At 37.2% G+C, this 22,770-nt stretch overlaps 1 protein-coding gene across 3 annotated transcripts in view; it reads left to right on the top strand.

The window, feature by feature from the left end:
- The window catches only part of LOC127619186 (zinc finger protein 385A-like), a 129,840-nt gene that overhangs the window by 38,328 nt on the left and 68,742 nt on the right, over window positions 1-22,770 (top strand). The window contains exon 1 of one of the 3 annotated variants that reach the window (XM_052091983.1): window positions 13,341-13,439. The exons of the other annotated variants lie outside the window; for them this stretch is intronic. The gene's annotated coding sequence lies outside the window, so the exon portion shown is untranslated. Of the gene's footprint in view, window positions 1-13,340; window positions 13,440-22,770 lie in introns of those variants that run through there. 3 annotated transcript variants of the gene reach the window in all.

Consider the following 22,770-nt stretch of genomic DNA (forward strand, 5'->3'; position numbering starts at 1 on the left):
TACACTCACCTGTCCCACGAGGTTAAGAAACGAAATGTGTTTGATTGAGTAACTCAGCATTTTTTTTTACCTCCTCTGCATGGCTGGAAGAGAATGACACAGCAATTATAAAATATGTCTTCTGAAGTCCAGTCCAAATATCAGCCAAATTTTGCATCTTATGGCTCGACTTAAAGAAATGTACCCAATAATGAAAATTCTGTCATTATTTACTCACCGTGTCGTTCCAAACCTGTATGACTTTCTGTCTTTCATAGAACACAAAAGCTGAATTTAGCCTTTCTCCACAGGTTTTTTTTGCCATATTGATAGTGAATAGTGACTCCAATCATGGAAAAAAATAGCACACCATAAAACTACCGTAAAAGTAATGAGATCACTTTATTCCTACAATCAAAATGAAAGTCTTCACTCTCAAGTCAAATCATTAATGAAGCACTCATATAAAATATGGTGGCAACATTGATAACAGAAAAACTCATTGGTTCTCATCACGTCTTGAGACTACACGTCATGATGTGCACGATTTGTAATGATGAGACCCAATGAGGTTTGATTTTATCGTTGTAGCTGCCATATTTGATTTTGTGTTATTTCTGCACAAGCATTACCAAATGGAATTGCAGCAATAACTACGTGTTTAAAACAGTAAATCTGCAATAATTAATTATAGGAGGAATAAAAATAGACAACAATGACAGTTGTTGACATACCTAAAAGTGTAGAGCTATAAGATTTATGTGGATAGCATAGCACAGATAATTTGGTTTTAGGAGAATAATTAGTTCATATTGAAATCACTCACATTTACTTGCAGACTTGTTATCATTGCAAAACTGAACAGTCTGTGACAATGTTGAGATATCGACTGAAACTCTAGAGGAGACATGTGAGATCAATGCGGTCTATTTCACATAAGGTCGCTGAGAAGCAGCAGTCTCCATTTGCTCTCCATTTAATCACATTGCAGTCTAGGAGAAACAATTTACGTATAGTATCAAAAAGACCTCATTTGTGATAAAAAATTTTATGGGTAAATTTGTACGTTTGATTTAGCATAATGTAAGTATAAGTATATACTTTAGATAACATGCAAAACAATACTTTTGGAAAGTGACTACCAACAAATCTGGATTTGCTCTGCTAATAATTCTGAAAGCTTGTTTTTGGCTCATGTATAATTTATTATTTTCAAAGTCTGTTGTGGCAGTCTCAGAATGTATAATGTATTATGCTAAACGTAATCCACTTTTAAACTCTGAAGCAGGGTTTATGCTGTGCCTGTGTTGTTCACCTTGTTCATCCCGTGCTGTTTTCTTTTGGACAGATAGCCTTCAGTTAGATTTTATGTGTGGTTCAGCACCCATTAAAGCTAAGCACCTGTTAGTGGTTTGGCTGAACTACTGCTGGCTAGCCACTGCACAGTCTTTTCCCTTTTTATAACCTAATCAAACTTTAAGTTTGCATTCTCTGTAAATGGCTTTGTTTTAGTCTCAGCTTGTTAGATTTCAGTCCAAAAAAAATCAACAAAATTAAATATATATTACCAAAAACAGGATATATTGACCAAATAGGGGCTTTGTGGCTAGTAGTCCTTGTCTTTTAGCTTTGAAGTGATCTATGTCCTAGTCTACTTATAAAAGTTAACAAAATTAACCTTGAGCAGATACACCGATCAGCCACAACATTAAAACCACTTGCCCAATATTGTGTAGGCCCCCCTTGTGCCACCAAAACAGCATCAACCTGCAGCTCAGAACAGTATTCTGAGAAGCTATTCTTCTCACCACAATTGTACAGAGCGGTTATCTCGTTCTAGTTTCTCTTGCCCCATATAAAACACAATGTGCCAGAAACCTGGGTGTACAATTTAATAACAATTGAAAATTTTATAAACAGATCAGTGCAGTTGTAAAGTCATGCTTTTTTCATCTTCGCCTTCTCACCAAAGTAAAACCGTTTTTATCCGCGTGCAACTTTCAAACTGTGATTCATGCTTTGGTAACATCTCGTTTCGATTATTGTAATTCTCTTTACTATGGTGCCTCTCAGTCTTCCCTCTCTCGTATACAGCTGGGACAAAATGCAGCTGCCAGACTTATCACGGGGACTCGCATGTACGAGTCAGTTACACCTATTCTAATTGCTTTGCACTGGCTTCCTGTCGGTTCCTACAGAATTGACTTCACAATTTTACTGTTTGTTTACAAAGCACTACATAATTTGCCCCTAAATATCTGTCAAACTTGCTTCAGCCTTATACTCCTAGAACTCTGAGATCTTCAGATTTTGGTTTACTCTCTTTGCCTAGATCTAGACTAAAAATACGTGGTGATCGAGCATATATAATCGCTGGACCGAAACTATGGAATAGTCTACTCTAAAGACATATTTCTTCTCTTTGGCTGTCAATACTCTTTAATTATTGTGACCTGTTTTATCTTCATTTTATTTTTTATCTACTTTGTATGTTTTATTTTCTTGTAACAACCATTTTACCCTGTACAGCACTTTGGTCAAACATGGTTGTTTTTAAATGTGCTTTATAAATAAATATTGATTGATTGATTATCTGAGTTACTGTAGACTTTGTCAGTTCTAACCAGTCTGGCCATTCTCTGTTGACCTCTCTCATCAACAATGTATTTCCATCCACAGAACTGCCCCTGGATGTTTTTGTTTTTGGCACCATTCTGAGTAAACTCTATGGAAACTCAGATAACCGCTCTGTACAATTGTGGTGAGAAGAATATAATCTCATTCAATCTAATGCTATTCTGAGCTGCAGGTTGAAGCTGTTTTGGCGGCACGAGGGGGACCTACTCGGTGTATACAGCAGGTGTTTTTCTCATCTGGGAATATAGATGAAAAATTCTGATGATTCATGCTGAACTAAAAATTTTTTGTCCAATCAAATGTTCTTTCAAATATGAATCTCCCTCTCCCTCCCCAAATACCACCAGCAATGTCTAGCAAGAAGCAAAATGATTCCTTCAATTGAAGTACAGACTACTGGCTATTTAAAAAAAGGAAGATCCCGTCTACATTTCCAACCAAATCTTCCTGTTTGGAAGAAAATGCATTAACATTCGTCAAGAGATTTCATGGGATCTTTAAATCTGAAGTATGTAATTTCTGCACCACTGGTGCCACCAAACGGAATTGCAAATATAAACATCGTTTTCAAAACAGATTTCTGAAAATGCCTAAGGGGGTCGCTCAAAACAAACGAAAGTGTTTACAGTTTTCGAGAAAATTAGCCTATGAATGGCTTACTTATAGTTGTCTCTGCATATTAAACTGGGATATGCTGAGAAAGTATTTTAACACAGAAAACATACTTCAGCTTTAAGAAATGGGGATCGGTGCAATAAATCAGCCAGGTAGGGGAAAATGATTACTCAATAAAACAACTTGTGTGTTTTCCTCTTAGACAGGTCTGCTGTGTGCATCGTAGGAGCTCAGTTTATTCTTTCTCCATGTGTCAGGTTAACTGCACTTGATCTTCACTCTACTTGAGCTTTAAAGCACACCTAGATCTTGGTTTACCTCCTCTCCCCTTCAAACCCAGCCATTACTCTTGGCCGGACAGCTGGACTGGCTGGGTGATAGAAGACTGTCAATAGTGAGTGTAACAGACACTAATGAATTGTCAATAACAGGAGCTCTGGGAGGCGGAAATACATTATTGGCTGTGTGTGGCCCAGTAGAGTGCTGGACTGCGAGATGAAAAGGTCCCAATTGTATCTTTATCTGCACACACACACATGATTGTTTCTCTTTCATGTTAGGGGCTACAATGACTTTGTTGTGTTTATACTGAGCAAATGATTATAGGATGAATAATGATTTTCTTGCCCCTAAATCTAACCCTCATAGAAACCTTTTTGCATTTTTAGATTTACATTAAGATATTATTTAGAATATTTATTACGCATTTTTCTTCTTAAATCCCGACTATTGGCTGGTCCCCACTATGTAGGTGATTTTTGACAGTCCAATTGTGGGCATTTGGTCATCACAAAGTAGGCACAACCTGACACACAAACTTTACTTGCCTAAATTATATTTTATCTAATTTATGTAAATTAGGACATGTATTAGGACATATATAAATGCCATAGTCTAACCCAAATACATTTATATAAAAAAGCAAATCAATTATGTATATATATGAAATAATACAAATAAATTGGTTATGTACTGCACACACACACACACACACACACCCACACATACAATAGCAACTATATGGGGTCATCCTTTGAATGAGGCCATTTACGAAATACGGCAACAAAATTGGATGATAAATAAACACATCCACAAACAGCTCCCATTTATCAATAGTTCAAATCCTTGAAAAATTGGAAGTCTGGATGAAATATGAAGCTCATATCTGCCGGGTTTAGAAAAAAAAAAGAGACAGGCAAGAGAGAGAGAGAGAGAGAGAGAGAGAGAGAGAGAGAGAGAGAGAGAGAGAGAGTGTGTGTGTGTGTGTGTAAAGACAGAATTCATTGTTTATAATTCAATGAACGATGGTCTGTAGATGTTTATGGGTGGTATGACATTGTTTCCCACTGTTGTTAAGGTTTCAGAAAAAGAGGAACAAAATCAATTCTCCTTGAAATTCTGGAAGGTCAATGTAGGGAAGCATGGTGGGAGGGAGTAGAGAGTGTGTGGTGATGTGTAAGCTTGCAGCACAAAGGGAGAAATTTCTCCTACAAGCAATTCAGTATGTATTCATACCTTATCACTAAATCACTTTTTGAAATTGGCTCTTGATAAGTGCTTCTGCTAAATGCCTTAATAGGACACCTAAATAAATAAATAAATACCAATCTGTCATTATTTGCTTCCTCTCACGTCATTCCAAACATGTTTGACTTACTTTCTTCTGTGGAACACAAAACGTCTTGGTTACTGTTGTAACCTCCGTTCCCTGATGGAGGGAACGAGACGTTGTGTCGATTGTAGTGACACAAGGGGTCTTTCTTGAGAGCCTTGCATACCTCTGGATTTGAGAAAAGGCAAATGAGAAATTGGCATGTCCCGGACATACGGGTATAAATAGAAGCGGACGTGCGTCTGTCAGTCAGGTTTTTGCACTGAGGAACCGAGAGTAATGTTCGGCCATTTACAGTGGTAGGTCTAGTGTCGTGGCAAGGAGCGCACAATGTCTCGTTCCCTCCATTAGGGAACAGAGGTTACAAAAGTAACCATGACATTCCCCTTCTGTCACTCACTCGACGTTGTGTCCCATTTAAAAACGCCATGCACTAAACCATGTTACGTGAGCTGCTGACACAGGTGAAAGCTGTCAAAGCGCACAGGGGCGTGGACTGCACAGCGTGCAGAGAAGGAGAAAGCTGCTGGAAAGAGGTGAGTGGAACATTAGTGAAACTCAGCTTGCTGCTGCACAACCGCTCGGCTCCGAAGAAAAAATCTGACTGACAGACGCACATCCGCTTCCATTTATACCCATATCTCCAGGGGGTGGGACATGCAAATTCTGTCTGCCAATTTCTCATTGGCCTTTTCTCAAATCCAGAGGTACACGAGGCTCTTAAGAAAGACCCCTTGTGTCACTACAATCGACACAATGTCGAGTGAGTGACAGAAGGGGAATGACATATTTTGAATAATGTTCACACTCCTCTTTTCCATATTCTGAGAAAAGTTTATAATGACTAGGGGCTGTCAATCTCCCAAAAGGACATACAACCATCATAAAAGTAGCTGAAACAACTTGTGACTCTCTTCTTCTAAAGATATACTATGGCTTTTTGTAAGAACAAAGTCTGTAATTAAAGTTGTTAATCACTGAAAACCTTCTGCATTAGTTCTTAAATCTCATCCGCACTCAAACAAATTTAAACTTGGTGTATCAAGACGTATTGCACCACGTGCAATCCCAAATATTTTTGGTTCTCACATATCTTGTAACCGGTCACAAAACGGCAATTTTGAATATGTGAAAGCGCAAATGAGATTTAAATTTTTAGGTGAGCTATTCGTTTAAATGTAAATGTACTGTGTCTCCACTATAAAGAATTCCTAAGTTCCTTTGCCTCACACATTTCTAGAGACAGTAAAATGGTATTTAGTAGTCCTTGAGTAGTGGGAACAAACTGTTATGGTATGATTGTTTTGGCCTGTAGACTTGCAAGAGCCTCCGTTTGTCTGGGGTTATGTGCCCAAATTCTATGTTTTGTTAATTCAAGCTAAACTGACTAAATATTTATTTTATGTCCATCTTTAAGAAACAGGTTAAGAGTTGTTCTGACCATCAAATGGGTTTTAGAGGCAGTTTTAGTTATGCAAGCTGGGCTCAGACTGCCTCAATATTTCTCATGTGAGTGGGAGATGTAGATAAAGGAAGACAAAGTGTCTGTGTGTGAATGTGGATCTTGACAGTGTGTATATACTGTAAGATTGAAGCAGTGTTTGGATCAGTGCCATAGAGTCATTGGCTAGCAGGTAACATTTTTGGTTAAAAAGAAATGGCATGCGCCAGTTATGAGTTTGTGGTATGCACACCTGCATCTCTTGTCCCATCCCCCTCCTCCTTCATTTTGTGATCTGGCTAAGGGCAGATGATTTTGGGGAGACTGTGCTCAGACCTGCCCCTGCCTAGGAGGTAAACTCAGTTGTGTGTGCACATTGATTTGTGGAGATCAGGCTAGGTGCACCAGGCTGACATGGCTATCCGGGTACAGTGGTGGATCAGATACCTTTCCAGCGTTGCTTACCAAAGTAAGCTAGAATGTTTAGGGGGTTCCACTTGAGCTGCAGAGCACATATTGGATGTGACTTTATTTTTTCAAGTTCTGTGTTTTATGTTTTAGTTCTTCTGGATGTTCTGGTCTAATCAAATGAATTAATACAAAGTTAATCAAATGAAAATCTAGTTATTCATTTTCAAAAAAACATTGCAGTTATTTTAGTCAGTTCAAGTGCTGTGCAAAGGAATTTCACAGTTTAAATGAAAACACTGATGAAAAAAGTCTGTGATTATCTGCTTAATTACTCATCCTTTTGCGGCTGAATCATTACACTTTTGCTGTTTTGCCATTTGGATTTGAATAATTGTCTAATTTATTTTGTTTCATCTAGGGATGTCATAAAATATCTATATATAGATAACTGATCGGTACGTTATTTTATCTATATATTTTTGAGAAATCAATATAACAAAATTTGCCAACATTTAAATTAGAAGCCTAATTTGCATGCTTTCCAGTTCACACAGTTGGCTTTTTGCATTAGGATACCATAAGGTGGTGATATAACATTTACTGAAGCAGGTTGCAAGGCACAGGTATCACAACAAGAGCTGATGTGGCACATCAGATGTCAGTCCAAAGTTACAAAACAAAGTGATTTTGATGAGTTTACGGGTTAGTGTATGAAACTGGTGTACCTGCACAAACTTAACGAATAGAAATGGTAATATGGAGATAGAATTGTTTCATATAACATTTTACATTTATGCATTTGGCAGATGCTTTTATCCAAAGCGACTTACAGTGTCCTTACTACAGGGACAACCCCCCCGGAGCAACCTGGATTTAAATGCCTTGCTTTTAAGGACACAATGGTGGTGGTTATTGAACCAACAACCTTCTGCTTAGCAGTTCAGTGTTTTAGCCCACTACACCACCACCACGTCATATTAACATACAAATTAGAAGAGATTCACAAATAGAAAGTTGGTTTACAAATAAATTGAATGAGATCCACAAATAAATGTAAGGAGTTTCACAAAAAAAGTGAATTCACAAATAAAAAAAAAGAGATTTGCAAAACAATTTATACATTTACAACTCACAAAAGCAACTCTGTCCAGAATCCATTTGTGAATCGCTTCCTGTGCATTTGCAGATCGGTACACACATTTGTCGATTTTGAAATAAATCTAGCATCAAGATGTGAACACAAATCTACAATCTACAAATCTGTTTAGTGTCTGTTTGGAGACACCACAAAAGATCAGTAGAACAGATATCATCATATTAGATGGTCTTAGGAGCACAAACAGTGTACAAGATCTGCTAGGGCATAAATATGCTTTCACATTATGTTAATGAACTAAAAAACTAAAAACAATTATAATTTATGTAGTAGTTCAATGGATTTATATATTTAGCGCTTAGTGTTATGGCAGACTAGTCCAGTGCTACTCACAAGAAATAATTATGTTAACGCTGTAAAACAATGTGTGTTTCACTTGTTTACTCAGGAAGTACTGTATATGGGCTATGAGATACAGGAGGACATTAATAATAATAATAATAATAATAAAAGAGTTGCAAGGATACTGGAGAACTGGTGCTCTCTGCTCCACATCACAAAAAGATGGAAACAGGTTTGGGACTTTTGTGCTACTGGTGGTAAGACATCACAAAATCTATACAGTAATGGATGTTTTTAACATGTAACTGTTATTTTTTCCAATCATTTGTGCTAAATGCTCTTACCTTGACTAAGAGTATCCATCCCAGACTACTGTACAATACCATGACGTGACAATGAGTATGTTCATGTACAACAATCTCACGTAACATGCCAGCACTCCAGTTGTAATGTTCAATTCCAGAGTTTGTGTGCTTAGAATGTACTCACATGTATTGTCTTTTGTAGTTGCATGCATGACAACCTGTAATTTGTAACCAAAAAAATCATACTACAGACTTGTTTTAAAGTGTTGAAAAAAAAAAAAACAGACACTCTTTAAAAACCTACTTACCTCAAAATGCCTTGATAGAACTCAATAAAAGATTTGTCAATTAAATGACAAAACATATTTTCAAATGAGATCAATTGAGTCATCATTTATACTCATATGCATGTTGTTCCAAACCCAAATGACTGATTTTCTTCTGTGGGAGGAACTCAAAAATAGATGTCAGGAATAATGATATGGACTAATAGCCTCACTTTTATTTCAGCCTAATTCAGCCAATTTATTTTACAATGTATTTTCATATTCCACAGAAGAAACTAAATAGTACAGGTTTTTTTTTTTAAAAAAACAAACATGAATGTATTGGACCTGGAACCACTGAGTTTTGAAGCAGGTGAGTCAATTGCTCAAAGTTGATGGGCAATACACAGGGGAAACATCTGAAAAAGATCTGTCACTGTCAGAACATGAAGCTGTATTTTAGAATGGGACCCTGTAATAGTACCTCCTAAAACGTTCATTCAAATGTGCTATAATGCAAAAATCTAATAAATATTACCTTACAAATGCTTTTATTAAATACATTAACATAATGTGAAACCAAATTAATGCCATAGCAGATCTTGTACACTGTGTAATATAGGGTATTCATTTATGGTTTGTGCTCCTAAGATCATCTAATATGATTCATGTCTTATAAAGGCACTATCTGTACTACTGATCTTTTGTAGTGTCTAGTAATGTGTCTGTTTGGATCTGCCATGTAACAATAAGAGTAAAGGTTTTGACAACACATTGCAGTCAAGAAACGTTGTTAAAATTAAAATAGCAGACTCATACAGTCAGCCAGGTTAACTATAAAGCTAATTATCTGGACACTCTACAAATGGTCAATTTTCAGCTGTCGACATTTAACAAGACACTACACATGTTTATAACTGAGAGAAAATGATACAAACCTTAAGTCACTGTGTTCCTCTGATGGCATTTTGGAACTTATCTGTTGAGAGCTCTGTGACTCTGGTCCTGCCCTGATAGTAAAACGAAGCGTGATTTGTTGAAGATAGAATGTGCTATGATTGGGGCAAATAATGTGGCTGTTATCTGATTGGGTGCAGTCCACCTATTTGTAGATTTATGTGCACATCTTGATACTAATTTTGTTTCGAAATTGACAAATGCGTGTAGCGACCCACAAATGCACAGGAAGCGATCCACAAATAAATGTGTGTGATTCACATATGAGTTTTGCTTGTGAGTTAAAAAAATGTATATGTAACTATTTTTTTTATTTGCAAATCTAATTGTATTTATTTGTGAACTCATTTAATTTTTGTGAAACTCTTTACATTTATTTGTGGATCTTATTTAGTTTATTTGTGAACCAACTTTCTAATTGTAAATCTCTTTCCAATTGTATGTTAATATGCAACAATTCTTTATATTATGCAATTTCTCTTGTGTTAAACCAAAAAAGACATAACTGAAAATACATTGTGTTGCTATATAAAAGATAAATATACACAATATATTATCATATTTTCATTATTATAAACAAAAAACTATGCGAGTTGCGCTGAGCATTGGTGGTGTGCATGCCTTCATAGAAAAATAATTGTTTCAAATTTTAGAATGTGCCATGTTATCCATCAGACATGTCCGGTATGTGACCCTTTTTAATTTACCCTGCCGCTCACACTTTACCAAAGTTGTATTTTGAAATTTGTTAGAAAAGTCAAAAGGTGCGTCCCAAACTGCACTCTTCTGCACTATTTTATGCAATTTTGTAGTGTAAGTGGTGCGAGTAGTATGTTTACACTGAAAATGCAGCAAAAAGAAGTGTACTTCGGATGATACACTCAACGCACTTGACTTGCCGTGCACCACGGAAGAGGCGGAGTTACCTGGCTGTGCTGCTGGTCTGACAAAACAGTTGTAAATAATGAAGAATGTAGCAGCTAGTGAAACTTCAGTGGATACAGCACCTTAGAAATGTGATTTGAATGCTTTACCTTCACCCCAATCTGTGTGAATATGTACATTGTTTAAGATGCAAGTGTTGAACTGAGGTTGGCTAACACACTAAAGCTAGCAGCAACACATCACGTGCACTTGAAATGTTACTTCCATCAGCTGTTAAACGTCGAATGCTTCCGTGTAGTAAAAAACTATTAAGTGTTCCATTTGAAACAATAATACACTACATGGCTGAGTGCGTAATATATATTGTAAGTGCATAGTGTATAGTGTGTCGTTTGGGACACAGCTAAAATCAATTGCGCAATGATCAGCCCTATTTATAGCTGAAAATATTTACATAAATATGGATAATCATTGGGAAAATCTTCTGATTATCAGTGTGTGAAAAAGGTATCAATCCCAAGCCTTATTTTCGTCAAAAATTTGTCAAATTCTGTCAATTTTTACTCTTAATTTCATTTTTATGTCCCAATTCTGAGATTCTTTCTGTGTTTTCTGCACCTCGAAATCATGGGTCCTACCCTGTTGAAAAGTCTTGGTGGTCACATATGTTGTGTTTTGGATGCTGATCCCACCAGGCATCTTAATTAGCTCAACCAGCAAGACTTCCTTTGTCAGTCAGCTTCATAAGAAAGTCCATGCTGGTTGAGCAGCATTTTTTGCATGGCTATGCTGGTCCACCTGCCTAAGTGGAAATGACAGAAGACGAAAAAACAGGGAATGAGGCTGGGGTGGAAAAGGAACCAAGCAGGATTCATTTCCCACAGCTAATCTGTTAATGAAGATGTGTAGCAGTGTGCTGACCAAATCAGCACTAACCAGTGTGGACCAACATGGAAATTCATGCTGGTCTAAGATGTTTTTTCAGCAGGAAATAGTCCTATTACAGCTCTCCAGTAGCACTGTACTCCCCTGAAAGCTTACTGAGATGTGGCCAGTTGCCTAAGCATGTTTTGAGAAATCTGTGATGATAACGGCAAAGCAGCTTCTGGAAAAAGATGTGGGCCATTTCCATAAAATTAGCCTAGCAAATGGAATGAAGCATTATCCCCTGCCGAGCGGAGACAACACAGAGAGCCGCTGAAGAATTTACAATCTTCACTCTGCAATACAGCTTCCGTTCATCTTGAATACATGGCCTTTCATGGAATTAAGCAAAGATATCCTTACATTGGGACCGGAATTGCAATAAAGAGGACATTACACAGCACAAAATTCATAAAGCAGAGTTAATTAAGGCTTCAACTCAGTCGCCGCATTCCTGTGTGGTTTTGTTGTTTATTTCTATGTATTTCAGTGTTTCTATCTTGGGTGATGGGAGTGGTTTGGCTTTTCGGAACCAATAATCACAGTGCAGACACTGCTACACATCTTCATTAACAGATTAGCTGTGGGAAATGAATCCTGCTTGGTTCCTTCTCCACCCCAGCCTCATTCCCTGTTTTTTCGTCTTCTGTCATTTCCACTTAGGCTTTTCCCTTGCACACACACAACGTCAGCTCACTAGGATGCTAGCTTCTGTTAAGCTCTTCTTTTGTTCCCTGAAGGTGCATCAGTAGCTCAGTGGGTGTACTGATTCAAGACATACCAAATTAAGGTCACAACAGGCAGTGGACAGCACAGAGAACCTAGACCAAATTTCCCTGTCCAGCTTCAAGACATCAGCCTTGTTGAAATAACTAGCCCAGCATTAATTTCTAGTGTGTTTTATGCTGTTTTGGTGCTGGACTAACTGGTGGACCAGCATTGCCATGATGTTTACTAGCAAAAATGCAAAGAATGGACCAAGAATGTCTTGCTGGTTAAGATAATTTAATGGATAGTTCAACCTGATACTGAAAATTCTGTCATCATTTACTCACCCTTATGTTGTTCCAAACCTGTTTGAATTGTTTTCTTCTTCCGTGAAACACAAAAGGAGATGTTAGGCAGAAAGTTAGCCTTAGTCACCATTCACCTCCATTGCATATTTGTTCCATGCAGTGAAAGTAAATATTGACTGAGGCTGTTGGTCCGAACATCACTAGGCGAGTAAGTGATGACAGATTTTTTTTGACTACATGACTAGCAATGCTACACTAGCTTACTCTAGGGAGTCATAAACATTTAATCTAGACCCTTTGTGGCCCCTATCCTCCTGCTCTCCCCAGAGGCCCAAATCGTCTTTTGTTCATATAGAGAAATTATGAAAGGTGATGAGTGTCTTTGAACTTGAGTAGGAAAAGAAAATGGTGATGTGAAGCCCAATGAGATATGTTACTGCAGCTGTGGGGGTGTTTTTTGATATGGACCAGAATTGAGAGAGCGTATTACTTCTGAATGGGGTTGGCATGAGTCATACTGCTCACTGGTGCTTAATGTTGAAGTTCTCCCACAATGCATCTATTTTGGGCTTACATTTCTATCACTGTCTATGTACTTAGAGAACACTTACATAAGGCCTCCATGCTTGAAAAACGGAACAAAATAAAAACAATTTATTAACATCTCCTGAAAACATTCCGCTCAACTCCCAACATGATGAACAGTGTTTCAGGATGTGCTGTGTGCAGCATATATACTCGTTCTTGGGTGAATCCTAATGGATCGACTACCATTAACACATTGGTGGAGGTGGACAGCGTTGGGTAGATCTCCCCTCAAGGATGATATCCAATTCTGCCTATGTGCGCGCGCGCCTGTGTAATCCATAGCTGCTGGGAGGATGACCTTCACAGCATGGAGCCTCAAAGGCTAATGTGACAGCAAGAGACGAAGGAAGGAGAAGGAAAGCAGGGTATGAAATTACATATTTAGCCATTCGCCTTGCTGATTGCTCAATTCCTAAAGGGATATATCACAAAAAGATTAAAATACCTCATTGACGATATAATTTATTCACACTCATTTTGTTCTAAAACTGTATGACTAGTGCTGCACGATTATGACAAAAATCACAATTTCCTATTATTTCCCTTGATATTGTAATCACAATTATTGATCTCAGTTAATAAAATGGGAGCATTCAATTTTTGTTGCCTTTTTTGTTTGCGGTGTATTTACGAGTGAGTAATCTTTTTGTTAATAGTTCATAAAGCCATTCTGACGCAAATTCTCGGATTCATTAAAGTTTTCATATTTTCAAAAAGTTTTTTTGTATGAACTAAATTTACACCTGTGCCCGACCACATGTAAATTGTACGTTTGACATTCGCAAACTGCCATGACTACATTTTGATAGAAGTGAAATTCGATAAGTAATGAAAACATTTACTAATAATTAAATGAATGAAATTAACCTTAAAAAATAACAAATGAGTAAAGATTTTAAAAGATTTGTTTTCTTTTTAATCCATAGCCTAATCTTATTTAGAAAAGTTTCTTTTCTGCTTATATATTATATATATATATATATATATATATATATATATATATATATATATATATATATATATATATATATATATATATATATATTATTATTATTGTTTAATTTTTTTAAGTATAGTTTTATTCCCAACTCTGCTAAATAAACTGCTTATCGTTTTTCTTTCCCCAACAGAAGTGCAAAGTGTGTTCTAAAACAATTAATTCCCTCTAACGTGACAGTTTGGGCAGATTTCTTTTATTTGATATGAACTATAATTCTAGTTTCATAATTTAGGATAGGCATCAGTAAATCATGTTCAGTTGATAATGTATGGTCAGTGCTAATACTGTTAAACCCATAAATAAACACATCGCAGGCAGGTGCGTACATAATACAATGGGGAAAAATAGAATAAGTCCTATATACTGTCGAATAGCTTGCAAATCTGAAATATTTTACAGCGTTTCAGTCAAAGATCTTCATGCATTCTATTAATTTCTCTGAAGATTCTTGCAGTTAGAGTATGTCCAGGTTTGGGAGGATTACTTTTGAAATGTATTCCACTACAGATTACAGAATACATGCTGTTAAATGTAATTTGTAAAATATTCCATTAGATTACTCAAGGTCAGTAATGTATTCTAAATACTTTGGATTACTTCTTCAGCACTGGCCGATTTTTCATTTGTTTTGACTATAAAATACATTCTCTGAAAAACCTAAATATCTTACGCAGTGTTGTTTCTAAAACATGATGAATAAAACTGACCTTGTTTTAAGGATTTTTTGATATTTTTACCGGAAAACAATACAAAAACCATCGTTTTTATTGACTTCTTGAACTGTTATCTCACAAAATAGCATCATATGACAACAAAAACATGCAACGACAGTTAGTCCTCACTTTCTTTGAGACGCTATGGTGTTTCTAAATCAAAATTTTATGATGTAAATGCACTTCGTAAAAAACTATTTCATTACTGTTCCGCATTGATGCTTTTGATGATAGTAATGCGTAAGATTCATTTTAAGGCAGAGGAAAGAGATGAGTCAGCTTGAAATCATTCAGGAATACAAGCAAATTTGATTTCCGAAAGCACTGGACCTGTCTCTCTGACATTCTCATTTCTCAATGGAGGCCAGCATCTGAAAGTGTTGCAGCAAAGAATAACATTTTCTCAAATTTTGGTCACTGTTGCAAAGCTTTGCATTTTTCCTCTACGTCCTTGCGATGGACCATCCTTATCAGATGTGGCATTCATGGTAAGCTCTGAGACAGTGCAAACTCTAGTGTGTAGGCACCTACATGCATTTGGCAGATGTTTTTGTACAAAGCGACCTTGTAACAGTAAAAGGACGGGCATGGAGGAGGCGGAAACCGGCTGAACAGGATACTACGTTTTAATGAGAAACTCAACTTAAAACAAACGTAAACAAACACAGACACATATGCAGTGCGGCCCTGTGTGTGTCTCTCTCGCTCTCAAACCGGCATCACAGGCTGTCGCTTATCACAATCTTTTGCTGATCAGCTGATTCAGCGCCGGCTGTGCTCCATCATGGCCCGGCCGCACCCTCCTCCTCATCACAGACCTATAGTTAATTAACATGTTTTAGCATTATGTGCATTCAGCGGAAATGCACCCATGACCTTCATGTTACAAGTTTCGAACAACAGAAGTTGAAGATGTAGTTGGAGTTTTGACCAGTTTGATCTTGGTCAAAAGAGTATGGGCTTATCAAATATGACTTGATCTTTGATGGATGAGATAAGAGAAGTGGAAAAGGAAGTGATGTGTGTAATGCTAATTCAGCGTTTGGCAGTGAACTCTTGATATGGTTTCATCAAATCTCATCAAACACACCAGCATGCACAGGTGCCGCCCTCCCAACACCACCACCTTCAGCTCACAAAGCCAATGACCTCTAAAAATGTCTCTTTTCTCTCTCTCTTACTATTGATGTACCACCTATTCTCTTCCTCTCCTTCCTATTTTTCTCTCTTTTTAATTTCTTTTTCCATCTCTCTTCTCTCCGTCACCCCCTCTATTTTTGTCAGAAACAATCAGTGGATTTTCCAGCTGACTGCCCCACATTGCTGCAGTCACAGACGTGGAAGGAAGTATGAAGGGAGGGGGTGAAAACAGATAAAGAAGGACAGGGGGTGACAACATACACAAGAAACAGGGACAAAAAGGAAAGTAGAGGGCTGTTATGTTTTAGAATCCTTTTTGAAGTAATATCAAATCTGTTCTTCCAGGTGGCCAACAGTGAGGTGACAGCACTGCAGAGCTGCATTCCATTACACATGCAGTTGTTAACAAGGATCTCTCTCTCTCTCTCTCTCTCTCTCTCTCCCCTTTCCCAGGCAGCTCACAAAGCTGCTCTGAGCTCCACCACTATTTCTACCCTCCTCACCCAACTCTTCACTCTCACTCTGGTGGAAAATATGCATCTCACATTCTGAAACCACACACATCCGGCAAGCTGGGGAGACCTCCAAGGTGCATTAAATTAAATGTGCATGTCCTTTGCTACAGATAGACAGGACATACTCTTAAAATAGCAGCAGAGAGAGAGAGAGTAGAAGACAGCACTTTTTAAAAGACCAGCATTGCTGTGTTTTGGATGCTGGCATCCCCACCAGGCTTCTTAAAGGGATAGTTCACCCAAAAATGAAAATTCTCTCATGATTTACTCACCCTTATGCCATCCCAGATGTGTATGACTTTCTTTCTTCTGCTGAACACAAAGATTTTGAGAAGAATATCTCATCTCTGTAGATCCATGCAATGCAAGTGAATGCTGATCAGAATTTTGAAGGTTTAAAAAGCACATAAAGGTAGCATTAAAGTAATCCATATGACTCCAGTGGTTTAATCAATGGCTTCTAAAGCAATTACAAGAAACAGATCAATATTTATGTCTGTTTTTACCATAAATTCTCCTCCCTGACCTGTAGGATGAATGAAGAATGCAAATCACCAAAAACAAAAGAAGAATAATGTAAAAATTATAGTCTAGACTTATTTTTACCCACACCTACAGTATCATATCGCTTTTGAAGACATGGATTTAAACACTGGAGTCATATGGATTACTTTTATGTTGCCTTTATGTGCATTTTGCTCACCATTCACTGTATGGACCTACAGAACTGAAATTTTCTTGTACAAATCTTTGTTTGTGTTCTGCAGAAGAAGAAAGTCATACACATCTGGAATGGAATTAGGGCAAGTAAAAATTTTAGAATTTACATTTTTGGGTGAACTATCCCTTTAATGTTGTTGATTTACTAAAAAGAACTGGACAAAAAGAGTTACCTGTAATAGAAACTAGCGAAAACACTAGGCACTATGAATTTTTTTTGTGCTGTAGATTCAGTAGCAGAATAGTACAATTTAATTGAATAATTTGCACCACTGAATAGCACTGCAGGAAACACTGTTTTTGAGTATTTTAGTGAGACGGGGTGGCTCAGGTGGTCGTGTGGGTTGTCCAATAATCGCAGGGATGGTGGTTTGATTCCCAGCCCAATTGACTCCACATGCTGAAGTGTCCTTGGGCAAGACACTGAACCCCAAGTTGCTCCCAATGGCAGGCTAGTGTCTTGCATGGCATCTCTGCCGTCATTGGTGTGTGAATGTGTGTGTGAATGAGACGCAATGTAAAGCGCTAAGGTTAAAAAGGCGCTATACTGAATTACCATTCAGTATGCTTTTCTCTCCGCATTGCTGGAAGAATGCACATTTGAGTTCTGTTAATGCAACCGAACGTCATGAAAAGCTGCAAAATTAATTGGCCAAATTTAAAATCTATATGTTTTTAGCACATACTGGGTGTTAATTTCAGACCCTGAAATTAAGCCTCCATGTTCATAGTTTTTTTTTTTTTTTTGCTGGGGAACAGAGTATGCTGATCCATCACTTTAACCAGCACAATACCACCACTAATTATCATAAACCACCTTGGACCACAATGGAAATTCATGCTGGTCTAAGCTGGTCTTTTTAGCTGAGAGACATAGAACTTAACAGAGATAAATAGGGAAAACTGAGAAAGAGAATGGAAAAGAGAAATATTTATGCATACCGAGTGAGAGAAACTGGGATAAATCAGAGAAGGAGACACTAAATGAGAGAGAAACCAAAATAAAGAGAGAGAGAGAGAGAGAGAGAGAGAGAGAGAGAGAGAGAGAGAGAGAGAGCATGCCTTTCTGCTTCTGTTACTGGTTTTTCGCTACAAGGATGAAGCCTGGCATTATTCTGGATCAACAGTCATGCTACCCACATATGCCAGCGGTGGCCAGAGGTACACATCAGCATTCATTGAATTAGATACTCTGACTTCTTCGATTTGTTCCACCCATGTTGAGAAGGAAATTACTCAAAGGATAATGGTCGCAGATAAACCGGCCATTCAGATAGGCCAATTGATTGGAATGGAAACGATCTCTAAGCGACTATAACAGTGATAGATCTAAATGCTTAAGACAAACACGTGAGCATTTTAAAGTAAAATCTGATCTTTTTATTTGTGTTGGGAAGCCATTATCGTGAGAATTAATGGGAACGTGATGGACTGCCAGTTGTATCTGCCCCACACAAGACCGGTCACACAAACAGATAAATCGAATGGCCCGCATGAACGAATTGGCAGAGGGAGGGACTCTGTCATTCCAGAGAGCATTTCATTGGACAAAAAGCAATACTTTTGTTCTGTTTTCCCAAAGAGAAAGATTCTAAATTTGGCCAAGATTTAAGAGTACACCAGCATATACAGTAGATGACCTCATACTCAAAAAAATAGCTATCTTTGAACTGAACTTGATTCAGTCGTGGACAGTGGTTCCATGTGTTTGAAATGAGTTTTCTTAACTTAAATTATTATGTAATCTGAACACAAAAACTTTGTGTAGAAAGAACCTAATTGAATTGTGTAAACCCAATAAAATTAGACATGTCAATATAACTAAAATAAATCTATTTTATTTGTTTATGTACTGCCTAGTGAAAGTGAATGCTAGCATGTTAAATACATGCTGGTTTGAAGAACTACGGAGTGTAGTTTGGTAACTATGCTATAGGTAGCACAGCAATGACTCAACCAAGCAAGCAATCAATTGCATGTGAGGCATCTACCTGTCCTCATCGTTAGCTCAAGCTCCACTCTTCAGTTGTAACCCCAAAACTCCAACATGACAGAAACTCTTCTAAATCTCAACATAGCAAAACAAAAAGCACTAACAAGTATTCCCCTTTATATTCGTCTTGCACAGAAACACATAAAATAACACTTAATTTAGAACAGAATGGACAGAATGCAATGAAATCAAAATGTGACTACATTTTCTAGAATTGTGTTGCTTTAGTTCACTTTAATTAAGAAACAATTTTTTTTTTAGTGCAGAGCAAACACAAATGGACCAAAGCCACAAAACGTTTGATTATTTTATTTTTGATTTCTATATAAGATTCCTCCTTGAGTTAATCTACATTATAAATTTATGAAGGACCACAATCTTCTTACAGTGGTGCTGGAGAGCTGGCTAATATTCTATTTCCTATGAAAAACATGCAGCAGCTTGCTTTTAATCCACATGAGTTCTACAGAATCATTGATTTCATTGGGATCTGAGTGTGAGCAGAAGAGAGACAGAAAGAGTAACTAAGTTCCCCTTTGCTGAGTACATCTGACACAGTTATATTAATCTCACATTATGGAAAGGAATCAATTCATGAAAGAGAGGGAGTGGAGAAATACCAGCAAACATAAGAGGTTAGTGCAAATGTAACCTCAGAGACATGAATTATGCATCCAAGGCAGTAAACAGAAAGTGGGAGCCTCCGTACGCCTCTCAGAGTTACCAGCTTATCCGAATGCATCCTCTTAATGCATGATGAGCTATGCAAAACCTTTTTTCTGTAAACTGTTTTTTTCCAACAAGCAAATAGACACTAACTCTTAAAGCAATAACAACAGATGGCATTTGGAACTTTAGGTGACTCTCAGTAGAGGTTTAGATTTCCTTTCAGAGGTCCATTGAAGATGTTTACAGCTGTAGTGATATGACAGCTCAGATGCCATATGTCTTTCATGGTGGAATGGGATCATACTGCAGTACTTCTATCACTCAGTGTTTTCAACACAAATGGGAAAAATTTAATGGCAGTTAGCATGAAACCGGGTCACATACAGTTGTCTGGATAATATATTTTTTTGGGATTGGTCAGGTATGTTGATGCTTAATTTTCTGATATAAACATATTTCAATTAATGTAACATGTTTTTACATTAAAGTGGCTCCAAAAAATTGTCAGTATGAGACGAAGAAATAGGAAAGAAAATATAATATTTTATTATATTTAGGGCTTTCAGTCAATTACATTTTTTTACAATGAAATGAAATACATGACATGAGGTGGCTGTTAGTTTGTATCTCAGGTAACAATCAGGTACCAATACAACCATACTTTTATGTGTACAAATTGTAAAAAAAAAGAAAGAAAAAAAGCCACCCAGTTGAGGATTATTTTCTTCCACTACTCCATGGCACTCCTAAGAAATATCAAAGCCATAGAAGTGTTGTAGATGTACCTAGAGTTGCACAGGACCCATAGGGACAGCATATCATTGAACATTTAATTCTCTCACTCTGTATCTCTCAGCCATATTCTCTATCTCTCCATCTCTCTTTCCTGTTTTTTCTCTCTTTGCCTCTTTCTTGCTCTCTTTCCCTTCTCTCCTGGGTAAGCTGGATATTGGGGTTTTAATGTATACACTTTGTTACATGCTGCACACTGCCAAGGTATCACTTTATCTCCAAAGCCATGGAAAATCAAGAAATAAGGCAGAGAGAGCAGTGTTTTAATTGAGGGAGAAAGAGATGAATAAAGAGAGAAGAAAAACATAGAAAAGAAGAGAGAGGTGGCTGATTGAGGATGCGTGGCACGTAGAGGCCGGATAACCATCTTCTCTGCAGCCCTCCTCCAGCGTGCTGTTTGCTCAATCATCATTTACTGCAGAGAGACAAAAGGAGAGGAAGAGAGAGGGGTGCTTAGTGATGCAGGAAGGAGGAAGTAAAGGAGTTTGAGGAAAAGAGGGGTGAATAACTCTAGATACAAAGGCAAGCAGTGGACGGTGCTGCAGAAATTATGCACCGACCCATATGTATGTCTGTGTGTGTGTGTGTGTGTGCGTGAGGCTCATTAAGGAGGAAGCTGTGGTGCTAATAATCAGGAAACCCATCTTCTTGTGTATGCTTAGCGTCTGTGTACAGTCAAATGCAGTTTTTTAAAGTATACTTGCATACACAAGCGGTTGGCGCATGCATGCTACGACTGCTATGAGTCACTGGACCATCTCTCCTCAGGAGTTTAGACCTATAAAGATATCTTTATATTCCTTTAGACTCGTGTTAGCTGTGAAACACTATCTTATGATGTGTTACATTCAAACAAGCAGACAGAGAGCACGTTCAGACTGTTATGAGAGAAAAGGTGGATATGATGTGATAAGAATATGATGTCTGTGAGGTTCTGAAATAAGTTTGCAGCAGCAGAAACAGTTAACCTTGTGTAAACTGACATGTGAACACTTGGCTTTATGCTAAGCTAAAATTATATTTCTAGCCCTTTTACATGCATCTGTTATCAGGCAGGATTTTATTTTTCAATCAAGAAAATCCACATTAGATGATATTTTTTTTCTTGTAAGATCTTTAAAATTAGGGCAAAGATGTACTGCAAAAATCTTTTTTGTTTTGTTTTCCATCTAAAAATCCTAAAAAGAAGATACATTTGCTTTACCTTGCTTTATAAGCAAAACTGCATAAGATGTTTAGGTTTTTCAGAGAATTTATTTTAAATAAGAGCTGTTGATTGATAACCCATTAACTCAATAATTATAGATATAACGTGTTAAAAAATTAACGCAATTAATCATGTCTTCGGACCATAATATGGAAGAGGCCTGAGCAATTCAAGCTTGAAGTACCACCTGTTTTCTCCAAGGGGCAGTAAGCGAAACGTCAGCTGTATAGGCAACGCACATCTTATTTTACAGAGAACAAACCAACCATCAGCAGACAGCACAACACTAGGACGTGTTCTTGCATTCAAAAGACAGCTTGATGGAGCGCAAATCTGAACTTAGAGATCTCAAGGCCAGTTTTTTAAAGTATTTGTACTATATTTAATTTGACACGGTGACCTAAAAATGTTTATGACATGGTGCAACCAAAGTAAGATGCTCCAAGAGCATTCGTCTGATGCAGGTGTACAACGAGGGGTCCTTAGACAAACCTTCATAATACATTTCGGACTGATTGACAAATTCAGTTACAACATAGATTGCTGTGAACTATAGGCTAATGATTTGCTTATACTTAATAATATCAACTAAAAATATATATTGGATTCTAAAGCCACTTTTTGTGTTGTCTTGTCAATGCTTAACTCCTCTGCCACAGTAAACTAATGCATTTTAATAATCTGAATATTTCTGTAATAATAATGATTTATTATTGATGAATTGAATTATTGTTATATTAGGGGCTTTCTCAGCAAATATTTATATATGCAATCAATTCGATTAATTAATCAGCACACCATGTAATTCATTTGATTAACATTTTGAATCAATTGACAGCCCTATTTCTGGGTGTATTTTGTCTTACTGTACTGGCAGATGTTTTTTTCACTTGTTATTTATTATTTATAGTCAAAAAAAGTAAAATATTCTTCAAGTGCTGAAGAAG

This window comes from Xyrauchen texanus, chromosome 25, assembly GCF_025860055.1.
Source record: "Xyrauchen texanus isolate HMW12.3.18 chromosome 25, RBS_HiC_50CHRs, whole genome shotgun sequence".
Classification (NCBI taxonomy): domain Eukaryota; kingdom Metazoa; phylum Chordata; class Actinopteri; order Cypriniformes; family Catostomidae; genus Xyrauchen; species Xyrauchen texanus.